Raw genomic sequence first — 18594 nt, forward strand, 5'->3', positions numbered from 1 at the left:
TTGCAGGAAAAGCTTTCTTGGCGAGGTCAACCACGTCTTGGCACAGTTGATAACCACGGAGTAGTGGTGTAGTGGTTGCGAGGGTTCTTGATCTGTTCTGATTGGAGCCTTTGGATCATAAACGTCGAAACTCCACTAATCCACTTATCATATTACCTTCAGAAGATCGGGCAAACGCGCATCAAGCGGTATCAGAGCCTCGGTTGCCCGTTAGGTAATCTCAGTTATCCCTTTTGTTTCGTTGAGTTCATTTACCCAGAGTCCAGAAAACTACCCCACAAAAAAAGGATTTAGATCTTAGTTTTCCGCTGTCCAAACCACTTTGTGCCTTCCGCAATTTTGTTTTCAGTTTTCACGTTGTTGAGTTTGAGTCCATCGTCGGTGTCTTATTGCTGGCCGAGTCATCGTGTTCTAGTTTCTAGCATCGAGTCTTTGCTAATTTAGTCGTTGAGTTGCTCGACTTGCCTAGTCTACTATAGTCGAGTTTGTGTCCCACTCGTGATCCCGACCAGCCACTCCGACCACCCCTCGGGTCCCAACCACTCACTCCAACCACTCACTTGGGGTCCTGACAACTCACTCTGACCACCCACTAGTCACTCTGACCAACCACTCGGGGTCCGACCAGTCACTCCGACCATCCACTCATTGTCCGACCAGTCACTCCGCCCACCTTCTTGGATCCGACCACTTAGTCAAAGTTGTCAACCCTCTCGGATCCGATCACCATAGCTAAAACAGAGGTAGCCAGAGTTCAGAGAGAGAGAGAGTTTTTATTACCTTTATACCCCTACTCTCCAAAAATAAGTTTGTGACCAACATACCTCACTGGTCTTAGAAAAGGCAGTAGAAGAGTTTTGATTTTATGTCACATTTGCAAAAAAAAAAAAAAAAGAAAAGAAAAGAAAGCAAGAAGCAAAAAAAAAACAGAGAAGAAGCAAAGAGTGCAAAAAGAAAAAAAAAGAAGAGAGAGAATTAAAAAAAGGAATCAGTTTGCATTGCAAATTTTGTTCTATTGTGCTGGTGTCTATTATAGTTTTCGGCTTGCTTGAGCTAGTTCTAGGAACATGTTCGGACCAGCAATTGTGACGAGTATGTGAACTTTTATTCACCTTTGCTAATTTGATTTCAATTATTGATATTCCTTGCTAGTAAATATTGCCTGTCCAAGCTACATCTTCTCTCGATCAGAACGGTTTTTTCCCTTGCAACTACCTCACTCGCACCCGATTAGGTATCACGAATCAGCCACCGGTTGTGCCAACTGTTGTGTATGGTAACAACACTTGCAAGAGCGTGGTAAGACGCTTGAGAGTGTGTGACTCCACCTCCATCACCTAGTAGTCCATAGATATAATATCTTTTGTTATCTTCTGTCTACTACTAACCATGGCAGGTGAAACATCGGATGAGAAAGAGTGTGTTTTGAGAGAAGAACTCACAATGTTGTTGGATGATCATCGGCAAACTATTAGTAACGACATTGACAAGAAGCTTGCGGGAACCAATACCGCATTGCAATGACTCAATGAAAGCATTGCAATACTCAATACACGCTTTGATCGATTGGTTAATCTTTCACCAAACAATGGTCGACTGGATCCTCATGTTGTAGCTCATGAATAAGAGGAGTCCGTTGCGGATGAAGAAATTTGGAGGCAAGAACGTGACGCCTTTGATGCACAACAATGGAATCGATTGAACTTCAATCGTCAAGGTATGAGAGGTAATGATTTTCAGCAACATAACCCACTTGTTAATGATAATCTATTTGCTAAGGTTAAGTTTACTATACCATCTTTTGTGGGTGCTTATAATGCTGAAAAGTATTTAGATTAGGAGATAACGGTCGAACAGAAGTTTAATGCTCATTTGGTTCCTGAAGTGCATAGAGTTAGGCAAGCCACTAGTGAATTTAAAGATTTTGCAATCATCTGGTGGAATAGAGTTTGCATCGATGGATTAGCACCTACGACATGGAATGTTTTAAAGGTTGCTATGCGTAACAGATTTGTTCCACCCTCTTTTAAACGTGATTTGCATAAGAAATTACAGCGCTTAAACCAAGGTGATAGATCCGTAGAAGAATATTATCAGGAGCTACAAATTAGTATGTTGCGTTGTGATATTATTAAGGATGAAGAGGCTGCAATGGCACTCTTTTATGGAGGGTTAATGCATGAAATTCAGGACATAGTTGATTACAAAGAATACGATAGTGTTCTTAGATTATTCTAACTTGCGTGTTTGGCAGAAAAAGAATTGCAGGGACGACAATAGAGGCCAAGGAATAATTTTGGAAGCTCGACTTCTTCAAAATCAACGCCAGGTCAAGACAAAATAGCCCCACGTTCAGCTTCACGGTCTACTGGCCGCTTCTCGAGTAGGACGCGTTCAGCAGTATCCTAAACACCGTCACATGCTCCTGAGGTAAGCAAATTCGTAAGTGTGCAGGGTCCAGCCATGAGCTCTTCTTCGGTTGCCTCTACAGGTCGATCGATCGGGATTGTATGCCACCGATGCAAGGGAATGGTCCACGTCATGAAGGATTGTCCAAGTCAGCGAGCATACATTGCAACAGAGGACGGTAGATATGTAAGTGCTAGTGATGTTGAGAATGAAAATGCTCTTGCAGCTAACCTTGCAGGTAAAGAGGACGAACTCGAGACGGATATCGACCATGAGGAAGAATTGAGTGCAGCTGCTACGGAAAATTATAGGACACTCATTATGCAGTGAGTGTTGAGTACTCAAATGGAACAAGCAGAACAGTTACAATGCCATAATCTATTTCAGATGTTCCTCATAGTCAAGGACTTTCGTGTTCGAGTCATTATTGATAGAGGAAGCTGCAACAATTTGGTAATTTCAGATTTGATCAAGAAACTTTCCTTGCCGACAAGAACACATCCTCATCCATACCACATTCAGTGGTTCAACAATAGCGATAAGGTGAAGGTAATGCAAACAGCTAGCTATGGTGCATTTTTCTATTGTTTCATACCATGATTGTACTGATTTCAATGTAGTTCCCATGCAAGCATGCTCTCTTTTGCTAGGACGACCATGGGAGTTCGATACTAATCCAACACATCATGGTAGAAGTAATAAGTACACTCTTATGCATAAAGGAAAGAAAATACCTTTTCTACCATTAACCCCTACTGAAATTGTGAAATGTGAACAAGAGATAGCTGAAAATAAGATAAAAGAGCTTGAGAATGAATTTGAAAATCAGCAAGTAGCGGAAAAAAAATTTCCACCCAAAAAGGAGAAAGCAACAGCAACTTCTAAGTCCGATGGAATTAAACTGAAAGGGTGTGTTATGCTTGCCACTAAATCTGACCTTGCTGAAATTTATGATAATGAGCTACCATGCTATGCTTTGATATGCAAAGATGCTTTAGTTTCACTTGAGGATATATCTACCTCTTTGCCTCCTGCTGTTGCTAACCTTTTGCAGGAGTTTGTGGATGTATTTCCAACTAAGGTACCCCTTGGATTACCACCTATTCAAGGGATTGAGCATCAAATTGATTTGATTCCGGGAGCAACTTTGCCAAACCGTGTTGCATATAGGACCAATCTGGAAGAGACTAAGGAAATTCAGTGACAAGTCCAAGACCTTTTGGACCGCGGGTATGTACGAGAAAGTTTTAGCCCTTGTGTTGTTCCCATTCTTTTGGTTTCTAAGAAAGATGGCAGTTGGTATATGTGTGTTGATTGTAGAGCCGTCAATAATATTACTATCAGATATCGTCACCCTATCCTTAGGTTAGATGACATGCTTGATGAATTGAGTGGTTCTATAATTTTCACTAAAATTGACTTGCGAAACGGATACCACCAGATGAGAATGAAACTTGGAGATGAATGAAAGACTATATTTAAAACTAAGTTTGGTTTGTATGAATGGTTAGTAATGCATTTTGGGTTAACTAATGCACCTAGTACTTTCATGCGATTGATGAACGAAGTTTTATGTACTTTCATTGGAAGATTTGTAGTGGTTTATTTTGATGATATCTTGCTTTACAGCAAGTCACAAGAACAACACTTTGATCATTTGCGTGCTGTTTTTAATGCTTTGAGAGATGCATGTTTGTTCAGTAACCTCGAAAAGTGCACCTTTTGTACGGATCGAGTTTCTTTTCCTGGCTATGTTGTTACTCCACAGGCAATAGAGGTGGATGAAGCAAAAATTGAAGCCATAAAGAGCTGGCCGACCCCTAAGACTGTTACTCAAGTAAGAAGCTTTCATAGTCTTGGGGGTTTCTATCGACGATTTGTGCGTGATTTCAGCACCATTGCTGCTCCATTAAATGAGTTGACAAAGAAATGAGTAATTTTCAAATGAGGACCTACACAAGAAAAAACATTCAAGTTGTTGAAAGAGAAACTTACCCATGCTACATTGCTCCAACTCCCTAATTTTGGTAAGACCTTTGAACTAGAATGTGATGCTAGTGGGATTGGAATTGGAGGCGTGCTAATTCAAGAAGGTAAACCTGTTGCTTATTTCAATGAGAAAGTGGGCCAAGTCTGAATAAAGAATTGTATGCTTTAGTTCGTGTTGTTGAAACTTGGCAACATTATCTATGGCCTAAAGAATTTATTATACATTCTGATCATGAATTGCTGAAATATATTAGAAGTCAAGCTAAACTGAATAAACAACATGCTAAATAGATAGAATTTATTGATGCGCTTTCTAGGCGTTATACCATATTATCTCAACTTGATCATAAGATTTTTGGTTTAAAGACCATTAAGGACTTATATGCTGCTGATTTAGACTTTAAAGAAGTGCTTGAACATTGTACAGAAGGGAAAGTATGGAATAAATATGTACTGAATGACGGATTGCTCTATCGTGCTAACAAGCTATGCATTCCAGCTAGCTCCGTTCGTCTTTTGTTGTTGAAGGAGACGCATGGAGGAGGATTGATAGCATATTTTGGAGCAAAGAAGACTGAAGATGTGATGGCCGCTCATTTCTTTTAGCCAAAGATGAGATGTGTCACGTTGCCCACTTGCAATAAGCTAAGTCTCTCTTAAATCCACATGGCATTTACATGCATCTTCCTATTCCTAGTGTACCTTAGGAGGATATTTTCTATTTTAGGATTGCCTAAGATAATGAGGGGGAGGGATAGCATATCTGTAGTTGTGGATCGATTCTCTAAAATGGCACATTTTATACCTTATCACAAGAGCGATGATGCTACAAACATAGCTGATTTGTTTTTCATGGAAATCGTTCGACTACATGGAGTGCCTAATACTATCGTCTCAGATCGTGACACAAAGTTTTTGAGTCACTTTTGGAGATCACTTTGGAATAAATTGGGGACAAAGCTACTATTTTAACTACGTGTCATCCCCAAACTGATGGTCAAATAGAGGTCATCAACCGCACATTATCGACCATGTTGTGGGCAGTTCTAAAGAAGAATTTGAGGATGAGGGAAGAGTATTTACCATATATTGAATTTGTTTACAATAGGTCAGTACACTCCACCACCAAGGTAAGTCCGTTCCAGGTAGTGTATGGATTTAATCCCCGTGCTCCTATTGATTTACTACCTTTGCCTACTTATGAAAGACTTAATTTAGATACTAAGAAACGTGCTAAGTTTATTCTTAAGTTGCATGACACAACTAAAAAGAATACAGAGAGCATGACTGAAAAATATAAGATTGCTGGAAGTAAAGGTAGGAAGGAAATAAAATTTGAACCGGGTGATTTAGTTTGGTTGCATTTGAGGAAGGATATATTTACAGAACTAAGAAAATCAAAGTCGATGTCTAGAGCCGATGGACCATTTAAGATAATTGAGAAAATCAATGACAATACATACAAATTGGACATACCTGCAGATTTTGGGGTTAGTCCCACGTTTAACATTTCAGATTTGAAGCCATATTTGGGAGAAGATAAGCTTGAGTCGAGGACGACTCCAATTCAAGAGGGAGAGGATGATGAGCTCATGACTCATTCAGATACGATTAATACCACCAATAATCCTCAAATCATACAAGGTCCAATTACAAGAGCACGTGCACGACAATTAGACCACCAGGTGAACTTGTTCCTTGCTGTCCATGTTTCCTTGGATGGATTACTACTAAGTTCTTGTAATATTTTATTGTATAGGAACATATGAGAAGCACCACAACCTTACTCAAACACCACTCCTCGAAGGTCAAGTCTACTAGGACTCAAGGCTGAGCTCTAGTCATGGTCGTGGTAGTGGTCGAAGTCGTCGTTGTGGTGGAAGTCGAGTTCTAGGACAGCACGTCAGTAAAACGGGTATAACTCTCTCATACGAAGTCCGTTTTAGGAAATCTTGGACATTCTGGAAAGCTTACGATGAGCTCTTTCCAATGGATATGAGCTCGACCAAATATTCCTTATATTTTAGTTAGAGTCAAAGGAATAAGGTGTTCCATCATCGTTTTGAACCCTACCAGGTTTTGTAATCATGTCGGAGTCAGAGGCCAGGTTGTGCACGTCTCTCCCCACAGTTGCACAACCCTAGGTCGACCTCCTCATGCTCACCCTATATATACACAGTAGCCATCGTAGTTTAGTCTTGGGTTTAGCTTAGATTATTCTGTTTAATACAGTTTCGCCGTTTGTCGGTTTGTTGAACCCCAAACTCGAGTGCTTCGTTGGTAATTAGCAATATTTAGATTGCATCTACCTCTTCTCTCTTGAGTTCTTGATTCTCTTGCAAGAAAAGCCTTCTTGGCAAGGTCAACCATGTCATGGCACGGTTGATAACCATGGAGTAGTGGTGTAGTGGTTGCCAGGGTTCTTGATCTGTTATGATCAAAGTCTTTAGATCATCAACGTCGAAACTCCACTAATCCACTTATCATATTACCTTCGGAAGATCGAGCAAACACGCATCAATACAATCCGTCAGTTGCAAGCGATGATTCACACCTCAACCTTTCATGTACCCACCCCGAACCTTTGTCCCCATGCCCGATGCATGTGGAGGCCACATAGACCCCATACGTACGATGTCTTACTGGCGGATCTCAGGTGCCTCTACGAGCCCTTGCTCACACCCCGGATGCATGAGTCAAATGGACGTGGTGACTTACAGTACTTGGCTTACCCATCCCATATTCGGGTATGTGGTGAGCACAGAAAAGTGCTAAAGCCAATGGCACCGACGGACGGTGCTAAACAATGCAAGCGATCTATGGCATCTAGGCTCCTCTCCCGACCTACCCCTAGCACCGCCCGCATCTCACCTCATTCTCACATCTCATCCAACCCGACATCATAATTATAAATGTGAACAATAGTAAGTAAGCCCTAAGCTCGTAAACAACGGCCGCATCATCGCTCGACTTCTACCGAGGGCCAAAGCATTGCTAAGCATTTCGATTAACCGTTGTAGACATCGACAATACCATCCTAGGTTATAGGGAATAGAGATCATCAACAGATCAAGATAGAGGTAATGCAACAATATAGGTTCTACCCATATGACCCGACATCGACTCGCTAAATATGCAAACATACATAAAGCATAATTTATCATTTGAGACTCCATTCAATTTGAACAAAGGATGCTATATACTTAGTTGCTTGCCTTGCTGCTTTTCTTCAAATCAAGATCAACCACAAAACCTCCTCACGATAACCCGCTACTCTCCGGTTCGACGATCACTAAAGAAAAGAATGCATCGCAATAAGCATGTAATGAAATGCCATAACATATGCTTTATAATGCATGAAAACATTTTTCCTAGTTATAACAAGTCATAAGAAGACTAGAACAATTGGTATCCCTAATTTTGGACTTGTAAAGAATTAACGGTAAATTAATGAAGCCTTAACCTAATTAATTTAACTCAGATATTTAATTAATTATTTAATGGCTGAAAATATTTTAAATAGGTAGAGGAGGTTATTATGAAACCAAAAAAATTAGTTCCATAATTTTTGGAGCTATAGAGAATTTATTATGAATTTTACAATCTATCAGCAAAGGTAGACAAATAGGAAAATCTTTGATAAACAGTAAACCCGGATACTCCGGGTTGTGCCCAGACACTCCGGGTTCCGCAGTCTCCAGGTGACCCTTCGGGTGGGGGTCCTCGGGTTTTTCTTGCCAGGATCACCCGGACCCTCCGGGTGTGACCCGAATACTCCGGGTAGCTCCAAAAAAGGCTGATTTTCGACGATTTTTTGGCCGACTCAACTTGCATATCGAAATCTAAGCCATCTAAACATGTAAAAACACTAATGCCAGGGTTCTAAACCTATCTTGCTCACTTTACAACCACGAAACCCTAGCTCAACCTCATCTAACAATTCTTCTAACTCTAATTCCTCAAGAACACATGGTTGTTTCGTCACTCTTCAATTGCAGCTCATAAACTCCGAAAACAACCATCTAATTCATACATTCTCTCCAAGGGTACCTAAAGGACTTACCCAATGTGCTTTGCCAAGCCTTGTGGCTGTTGATTTGGGAAGAATTCAATGGGAGAAGCTTGAAGAGGAGATGTACAAAGTGCTGAAATTTTCAGAACAAGGCAACTGACAAAAATTAAATGGGAATCACCCAAAACCTCATGCATGCAAGAGATTTTTGGGTGGATAGAAAGCTAAGAACATGGGGAACACCATGGTGTGACATGCATACCTGGATTCCAAGTGCTTGAGGGGGATTTTGGGTGGAAAAGAGAGTGTTTGAGAGAGGGAGGAGAGGTCCTGCTTGCTGCCTTACTGTTAGAACATGAGTGAGGGAGAGAGAGAGGGTGAAATGGGGGAGGGGAGAAGGGCTGGTGCTGTTGTCCAAGAGAGGGAGGGATGTGGGCCATCTAGGTGGGTCCCGCACGCCGAAAAGACAAGGCCAAGTTCAGCTGAAAATCTACTTCTTTCTCTCCCATTTCTTTCCCTCTTTTCATTAACCCAAAAAGGTGATCTAGAGCTCTAAAAATTCTACGGATTTTTGTGTCACAAAATACAAAACAAGATGAACCATTTTAAATGGATTTGCTCACGGTGCATACGCAGAGGTTAAACTAAAGTAAAAAATCTAACGTGGGGTATTTTTACAACTCGAAGAATTTGCTTAACAACCATTAGAAAAACAAACACCCATCAAATGCTTAGCAATAAAACATGATGCTCATGATGTGATTATGCTTAATGACATGATTAGGGTTTTAGGATGTGACACTTAAACTATGAAAAAAAGCAATTTTATTTTTAAAAAAGAAAGATGCACAAAAGATCTTCTTTAACCTCCAAGAATTCAACCAGGTTTTAGGACGTGACACTTAAACTATGGAAAAAAAGCAATTTTATTTTTAAAAAAGAAAGATGCACAAAAGATCTTCTTTAACCTCCAAGAATTCAACCATTTCTCAACCATGGAAAACATCCACCCAACTAATCATGTGAGGGTCCATGCCGCTCGTAACCATGAGCACGATTGAATATTTAGTTTAACACTCTACCGAGGTTGTACACTTTTACCCACGATTTGTGATAATCTCTTTTGCCAGTACTCGTCGGCACCTTACACACTTCCGAGGTGTGCGCCAAGAGAACACTACGAGGCATTTTCAAAGAGTCTCCTAGTATGTACTCGCCCACTGAGGTTTCACCATCGTACATAAGTGGAGTAACCCTCCACCCTAGAAACCCCCTCTTGTGCCAGGTAGAATCAGGAAGTACCTCTTCCTTCTCTACACATCCAACTGGCTCATACACCACTAGGAGAACATCTAATTACTAAGCCAATCCGTACCATATTAGTCTCGTGGTTGTACTATTGTCATGGGTGGTCGCTCCATGAACCGGTCCTTAATATGGTCTGGGCAAGACCACCAACAGCACAAGGGTAAATCACCAAACATACCCATTCAAGACAACCACACATGGAACACATCAATAGGTGCATTCCAACATACCCTTCTTGCCCAAAACCCCAAATTCCTTGTTGCTAACTCCCTTAACAACATCAATTATCATAACATATTTTCTATCTCAACTTTTAAGTTCATAGCTCATGATTCATCACCTATATACTACATGTTCATCTAAAAGCATGGCTAAGCATAAACATGATGTTCATTGAGGATAAAACATCTACAAGACTAAAACCTGCATAAGAAACTAGTGTTTTCTATACTAGCCATTTCATCTTGAAATTCTATAAAAATGGAAACAACAACCTTAGTCGCTATCTCCATATCTAGTTCACAAAAATAGCATGCACGTTTGGTAAAGACTACCGTTCTATTAAACTGGGCTCACAGATGGTCAAGACACTTGCCTTCGTCAAGGTGATGTATAGTTCCTTCAAAGTCTTCGTCCTGGAAATTCCCAAACTGCTCTTGGACTGAATCATCTACATGAGCCCACAATCAAACATAATAACAGTACACCAGTTAGTACTAAAACTTGGTAAAAACCCTATAAAAATATTCTACACATCGCTACGAGAATTTGAGCGCAAAGATCGCCTGAATCGGAGTTACGAGCAAAAAGTTATAATCATTTGATGTTCTAGGGGTGTTTTGCAAATTTTACTTATTAACAGAGAATAAACCAATTATTTTACACTGAAAATCTTGATTATTGTGCAAGCTAACATCATAAAACAAAATTGAGTTATTTTTGTTATTGAAAATCATGTGGACCGGATCCACATAGCTGTGAACCGAAAGGAAAGCCCTCAGACCACGGGTCTACCGTGGACCGGAGGTGCCGGCGGGGCTAAGCACGGCGGCGGGCAGACGAAGAGCTGCTGAAAAGATGCTCTGGTGCCGTGAAGCTCCGATGAGAGGCTAAAAACGGAGAGAGAGCGCCAGCGAACTCACCCCGAGTGAATACGAGGCCGAAGCAGGGATGTGGAGGCCGGGCGACGGTGGTCGGTGCGGTGCCGGGAGAGGTGCTCCGATGGATGAACAATGATGAAGACCCATGGAAATGACTCAAGGGAAACCTGCAGTGCCAAAGAGGGGGGTGTTAGCTTGGCTGGAGATGACGCCTCTCACCGACGCCGAAGAAGACACGGGCAGTGACGGCAATTCGAGCAGGGAAAAAGGGTGTGAGATGGTGGAGTAGTTGCGGAACCTCGCTGTGGAGGTAGAGGGCGGCTTAAGTAGGGAGAGGGTGAGTGAAGTGGCCAGAATTCAGAGGTGAAGGGGCAGCAGCCATGGCCTTAAAGGCCGACGGTTTTCACATCAATTCGGCGTTAGAGAGGGAATAAAGAGGGGGAAACGGGTGAGTGTACCTTGAAGGCGCTGAATGCCTTGTGTTCAAAGACTGTTAGCCTCACTGGAAAGTTTAGTGCTCTGTGTGTTGAACTCACGCGAGCATTTCTGATAAAGGGGAGAAGGCTAAGGACCTCACTGGATAGTCCAGTGATCTGCACTAGATAGCACCAGAATATTTCTTGCAGAGAAGAATGCAAGTGCAAAGACTGAAGATAAACCAACTGGAAGGTCCGGTGTTTGGTTTATGCTCACTGGATTATAGCATCAGAGCATTTCTTACAGAGGCGACTGCAAATATTGAAAAATGAAGAACAACCCACCGGAAGGTTCGGCGCTCTGAAGATCAATGCACCGTAGCATTTTACACAGAGAAGAAATAGACGATCTGACTCAAGATAACTCACTGGAAGGTCTAGTAATGGATTTGAAGGCACATCAAAATATCTGGTGTTCACAGAGGCTTTGAGTGGAGTTCCAACAGCTAGTTTCTAAGTTTATACTCACCGGATGATCAGGTGTTAGTACTAATGTTCTCACCAGATCATCCGATGTTAACAATTTTTCTGAGCCATTGGAAAAATAGCTAGTTGGCAAGTTTGAGGCTATAAATGCCCCTCCACTCAATTATTTGACGTTGTGGCATGCTGCTAGAGCCAAGAGGAAGCTCATATACACTTGAGAAAACATCCAAGCCACCAAAGTACTTAAAATGATCATTTAAGGTGATTAAGCACAAGATAAGAGAGTGTTTAGTGCTTATAGGCCTAGAGTGGGTTGTAGCTTGAAGAAGGGATCAAGGAGTGATCCTAGTTTGTACTGAATGGTATGTCGGCGCCTTAGAGTCTTGGTGACTCGCCATCATCTTTGGCCTTGGTGACTCAAACTTGTTGACCCTCCAACTTGGTGTGGAGCGACGACAAGACACGTATACGGGGATGTGGAGACCCTTGCCTTGGTGGCTCAGGCTCTGAAGTGATCACGGCGGTAAATGACCGGAAGAGAGGATAGTGGTGAGATCTTACCTTAGTGGCTTGGTGGCTCATCGTGCTTGAGATCTTGTCTTGGTGACTTGGCAACTTAAGAGCCATGACCGGAAGAGACTTTGTGACTGGGAGCATATCCTTTGTGGAGCTCCAACGTAGACTAGGGGTGGCATCCATACCAATGATACCACGGGTTAAAAATCCCTTATACCAATTTTGTCTCTCTACCTTATTTACGTTTCCATATTTACATACTTGTAATTTATCTTGCTAGAGTATATTACAATTCTCTTAAGTGGTAGAGTGGACACCCTAAATAAACCTAAAGCACATTTAGATAGAAATTTAGATAGATTTATCTTGTGAAGTTATTGGAGCCAATTTGGTTTAGGTTTCTAAGTGTCCTAATTCACTCCCTCCCTTTTAGGATGTCACCGTTCCTCACCATTGATATCAGAGTCTCGTGCTCTTGATATGCTTAACATCCTAGAGTTGTGACGTCCGGAGTTGGGATGGATACTCATAGCACTCCACTTTTTGATGGCACAAATTTCTCCCATTAGAAAGTTCTAATGTCTTGTTATTTGCAAGTCAAGGGTCTAGATGTTTGGAGAGTCACCAAGAAAGGGATGAGATCTCGCATCACTAACAAGGACAGACAATTAGATGCATTAGCAAATAGTATCATTTTATCATCTTTAAATGTTGATGCATTTAATCATGTTTATTCCCTCACCAATGCATATGATATTTGGTCTAATCTTATTGAAATATATGAAGGCACAAAGGATGTGCGCAATGAGAAATATCATATGCTTGTGATTAAGCTCAATGGCATCAAGCAATTACTCCATAAAAGTGCTAATGAAATGTACTCATGTTTGAATATTCTCTTCAATGAGATCAATGGGTTAGTTTTGACGCCAATTGAAGATGATCAAGTGGTGAGAAGAATACTTCAAGCTTTTCTTCCAAAGTACAAGTTAATAGTCTCCGTAATCTACGACAATAATGACATCAAAAAGATGACTCCAAGTCAAGTGCTCGGTAAGATCACTGTCCATGAGATTACAATGAACATAGTGGTGGAAGCTCCTACCTTATCTAACGCCAAGAATCTTGCCCTCACAAGCAAGCAAGTTCAATACTCACACATGAAGGCGAAGATGAGGAGGATAGAGCAAGAGTCAAGCTCAAGTGAAGATGATGGTGATCAACATAAAGAGAGCGATGAAGAGGATGATCAAAGCATATCAAGTGATGACGAAATTGATTCCAAGATAGCCAAGCTCTTCTCAAAGATAGAGAAAAATATGAAAAGGATCAATGCCAATATTGATCATTCTATCTCCATTGAAGGTTTTGTTAATACAATTGATCATATTAAGAAGAAAAGGAAGACCAAGAATAGGAGGGAGACAATGGGAAGAGTTAAAGCATTTGTAACCATAGGAATATGGGTGAGTGAAGATGAAGATTCAAGCTCAAGTGATGAGAGCTTTGCCACCCACTCCTCCAAGAGAAACTCTTCCTCAAGGTCATCATCACATAAGTCGACACACAAGCCATCTCATAAGTGCCTTATGGCCAATTATATGTATAACGATGTAAGTGAAGATGAATCTAATGAGGATTCTCCCTCCTATGATGAACTCCTTCATTTGATCAATGAGTAGCAAAGAGCCCTTAAGAAACAACCAAAAGAGCTTAAAAAATTCAATGCACTTAATGACATTCATGCTACCTTTATTTCTAATTATGAACAATTATTGAGCACATTCAATTTGCTAAATAAGGAGCATGATGAGCTTAATGATAAATTTAAGTGCATTGAATCTAAAACTAAGGCCCCTTTGGAGCAATCTATCTCTCTATTTAATTTCAATCCCAAGGTAGATGTTTTTACTTCTTGCAATGATTTAATTAATTTATCTAGCTTGCCCCTTTGTAATGAGATATGTGTTGAGAATATTCTTGTAGAACCATCTAATGACCTTATTGCACAAGAGAATGATGAGTTTAAGAAACAAGTCGAAAAGCTCAAGAAAGACTTAGCAAGATTAAAGGGCAAGAACCATGTCCAACCTCTTTAAGATAACCACTACAAGCTCAAAAGAAAAACAATGGCAAGTTGGTTGCACATATGGTTAGAAGAAAGAATTGGAGGTGGAACCAACCCATTTGGGTGCCAAGAAAGTCATCACCAATATGAAAGGGTCCCAATCGGTTTGGATTCCAAAGAAGAGTTGAAGCGCGAGGTGACTATACAATTTGAAGACTTAGCTCACAAAATGAAGTGAATGTTCAAGCAAAGAAGCCAAGTGTATAAGATTGAGTATTTTAATGAAGATCATGATCATCATATACCCAAATACCCATCCAAAGATAAAAAGGTAATGGAGCTAGATGTAAAATCTTTCAATTTTTGTAGCTTATTTGCCTTATCTAGGATTGCATGTGCTTATTTCAATTTATTGCAATGCCTAATGTAGATTTTCATATGGTAGATTGCTTGTATTTCTCTCTTTCTTATGAGCAACCTATATGGTTTATTAGTTGTATGTTCTTTTTCATGGTATTAGTTTCACAATTGATATATTTTATGTGTCATGAACTAATCCATAGGGTACTCTTCCCATTGTTATTAATAACAAGTGCATATGTCTCGTAAGAATTTAAAACTTGTATGCACACATTTAAGGGGAGTATATTCTATGGATTGTGATTTTGAGACTAACATGTGTTGTTAGATGTATCTTTTGTAGTCTCATGGAGAAATTAACACCTCCCTGGAAGTATGCAATGCTTAAATGCTTCAATTGGTATCATTATCAATTTATTTCTACATTTAAGCTACCTCCATATATGATATAACTTAAACTCCCTACCTCTACTTACTGTCTAGATGTACTACATTCCTACAAGCAGTATTCACTAGTGGGTCCCATTATATATATGCACATATAAACGGGGAGTTTAGATTATATCATGTGAGTTTCATGAATTATGATCCCTGTTTGTATTTTTCAATTGATATCAATGTCCCCTATCCTTAAAATTGGTATATTTTTTCAATTTGTATCATTTCATTGGATCATGATTTATGAATCTCTCTCTCACGTGCTCTAATGTTCTTCCTAGAGTTCCACATATGTTTGTAGCTCTTTTTGAGATTGTTGATAAAGGAGGAGAAGTTTGATGACCAAAGCAAAAAAGCAAAGATACAAGATGTCTAGAAATATCGAAGTTGACAAAGGGGAGAAGAAGAAGATACAAGAAGCAACATGAGACATCTAGGTTGACAAAAGGGAGAAGTTCTTGTATGGATCGATCAAGGGAGGTAGTGTCAATGGAGAAAGGGGGAGCCATAACAAATGGGGACTAAATGGTAAGAGCATGTATCCAAGTAATATAGTAAGACTTTGTGCTCTTTTCAATTGGTATCATTTATTATTTACCACTTGCTTTGGTTGTGTTGTCATCAATCACTAAAAGGGGGAGACTGTAGCGAAAATGATCCTATTAGGCCATGATTATGATTTTGGTGATTAATGACAATATAGTCATTGGGACTAGCATGTTTGTCAAGAATATATGTTAATACGTCTCATGGATACAGTACATCAAGAAGTCACCATAGCCAGGACAAAATTTGATCAAATTGGAGAAGTCCTAAGAGAATTGACCTCACCGGATAGTCTGCTGCAGAGAAGTTTGCACTCACCGGAGCTTTGTGTTTAGAGACTGTTAACCTCACCGGAAAGTCCGGTGCTCTATGTGTTGAACTCACCAGACCATTTTTGACAAAGGGGAGAAGGCTGGGGACTTCACCGGATAGTTCGTTAATCTGCATTGGATAGCACCGGAGCAGTTTTTGAAGAGAAGAGTGCAAGTGCAAAAACTGAAAATCAACCCACCGGAAGGTCTGATGTTTGGTTTATGCTCACCGGATTATAGCACTGGAGCATTTCTTGCAGAGGCGATTGCAAATATTGAAAAATAAAGAACAACCCACTGGAAGGTCCAGTGCTTTGAAGATCAATGCACTGGAGCATTTTATACTGAGAATAAATAGCACGACCTAGCTCAAGATAACTCACAGGAAGGTCTGGTGATGGATTTGAAGGTATCTCGGAATATTCGGTGTCCATAGAGGCTTTGAGTGGAGTTACAATGGCTAGTTTCTGAGTTTATACTCACCGGATGATCCGGTGTTAGTACTATTGTTCTCACCAGATCATTCAGTGTTAAAAAAATTTCTGAGCCGTTGGAAAAATGGCTAGTTGACGGGTTTAAGGCTATAAATACCCCTCTACTCAGTCATTTGATGTTGTGGCATGCTACTAGTGTCTAGAGGAAGCTCATATACACTTGAGAAGACATCCAAGCCACCAAAGTGCTTAAAGTGATCATCCAAGGTGATTAAGCATAAGATTATAGAGTTTTTAGTGCTTGTAGGCCTAAAGTGAGTTTTAGCTAGGTGCTACAACTTGAAGAAGGGATCAAAGAGTGATCGTAGCTTGTACCGAGTGATATGTCGGCGCCTTGGAGTCTTGGTGACCCACCGGCATCTTGGGCCACGGTGCCTCAAGCTTGTTGACCTTCCGACTTGATGTGGAGCGGCGGCAAGATACGTGTACGGGGACGCAGAGACCTTTGCCTTGGTGGCTCAAGCTTCGAAGTGATCACGACGGTAAATGACCGAAAGAGAGGCTAGTGGTGAGATCTTGCCTTAGTGGCTTGGTGGCTCATCGTGCTTGAGACCTTGTCTTTATGACTTAGCAGCTCAAGAGTCGTGACCGGAAGGGACTTTGTGACTGGGAGCATATCCTTTGTGGAGCTCCAACGTGGACTAGGGATGGCATCCATGTCATCGATACCACGGGTTAAAAATCTCTTATGCCGAGTTTGTCTCTCTACCTTATTTACGTTTCCATATTTACATACTTGCAATTTACCTTACTAAAGTAGGTTGTAATTCTCTTAAGCGGTAGAGTAGACATACTAGATAAACCGAGCACATTTAGATAGAAATTGAGACAGATTTATCTTGTGAAGTTTTTGGAGCCAATTTAATTTAGGTTTCTAAGTGTCATAATTCACCCCCTCCTCTTAGAACGTTATCGCTCCTCACAATTCTTTGGTAGTTGATGTCACTAGGAAGTGAAACATGCTTGTTGGTTGGGTGATTCGGCCACTTTTCCATACTATTGCCTGGATGACTGCCTTGACCAACGTACTCAGAAGTTGACTAGTCGTAAATTGCCTTTGGAGGTTGGCTAATCTTTGGTAACTCATCTAGCCTAGTGTAGATGGCGGGTCCAAAGTTACTATAGGACCCAAGATCTATGTCACGCATGGTTGAAGATGTGATATCTCTCGATGTCGACCGATTTGGTCGGATCCCTACGGACGGTGCCTATTGTTGATGAATTGTACACAACTACCAACATTTGTAATGTAAATATAAGGATACCTATGTGGTCGTAGAAGAATATCACAAAGAAGGACACAATATTTATAAGGTTCGGACCTCTAAGTAAAAAATAGCCATACATCATGTCTTTCCTTGATTAATCTCATGATCAGAGTTTACAACAGGAGATGTATATGGATCTAGTCCTAAGAAATTAGACGGATTTCTCTGTGTTCTTACTGCTAAAGCCCTAATCGGATGAATGTTACTTTTACCGTAGATCTTCAATGGGTGTTAATGATTCTACCCTACTAGGCTTGAACTGGATCTCGTGGCTTCATAGATTTGAAGGCTCGAGTTGATATGAGGCCTGTGGTTGTGGAAATGTTTACCTTAGACGTACCCTCCTCTCCTTTTATAGTTGGGGTTACTCGGGTGTACCCTACCTAGACTCCTTCGAATGCAATCTTTTCAAACTGTCGATCTCTCAGATATCTAAGAGACCTTTCCTGAATAGTGGATATCTTCCAATTCGATACAAGTACCTTCTTTGTATTTTATCTCCATACCTTCCTCTGTGGTAGTGGTAGTTATGATATGCACCGCATCGAGTAAGATATGTATGATTGTTGTATACCCCTTATAGATATATAATATTTTTAAATATATAATAATAATTATATATCCTCATCATGATCTGAAAGACAAAAGTATCACAAAATCTATTGAATATGGATTAAATTATCCTTTGAACAGAAAAAAAGATGAAAAGGAAAAAGAAAATACAAAAATTATGTACTTCGTGGGCCGAATGGTAGGCCTACTTGGGCTGACCGAACCTCATCATTCATGAGCTGCCCGATCGTCTCAGAAAAAAAGAAAAGAAAAGAAAAAGGAATGTGCCGGCCCCGTGTTTGCTTCCCGGCCCCTACAGGA

The sequence above is a fragment of the Phragmites australis genome, chromosome 8, assembly GCF_958298935.1.
Source record: "Phragmites australis chromosome 8, lpPhrAust1.1, whole genome shotgun sequence".
Classification (NCBI taxonomy): domain Eukaryota; kingdom Viridiplantae; phylum Streptophyta; class Magnoliopsida; order Poales; family Poaceae; genus Phragmites; species Phragmites australis.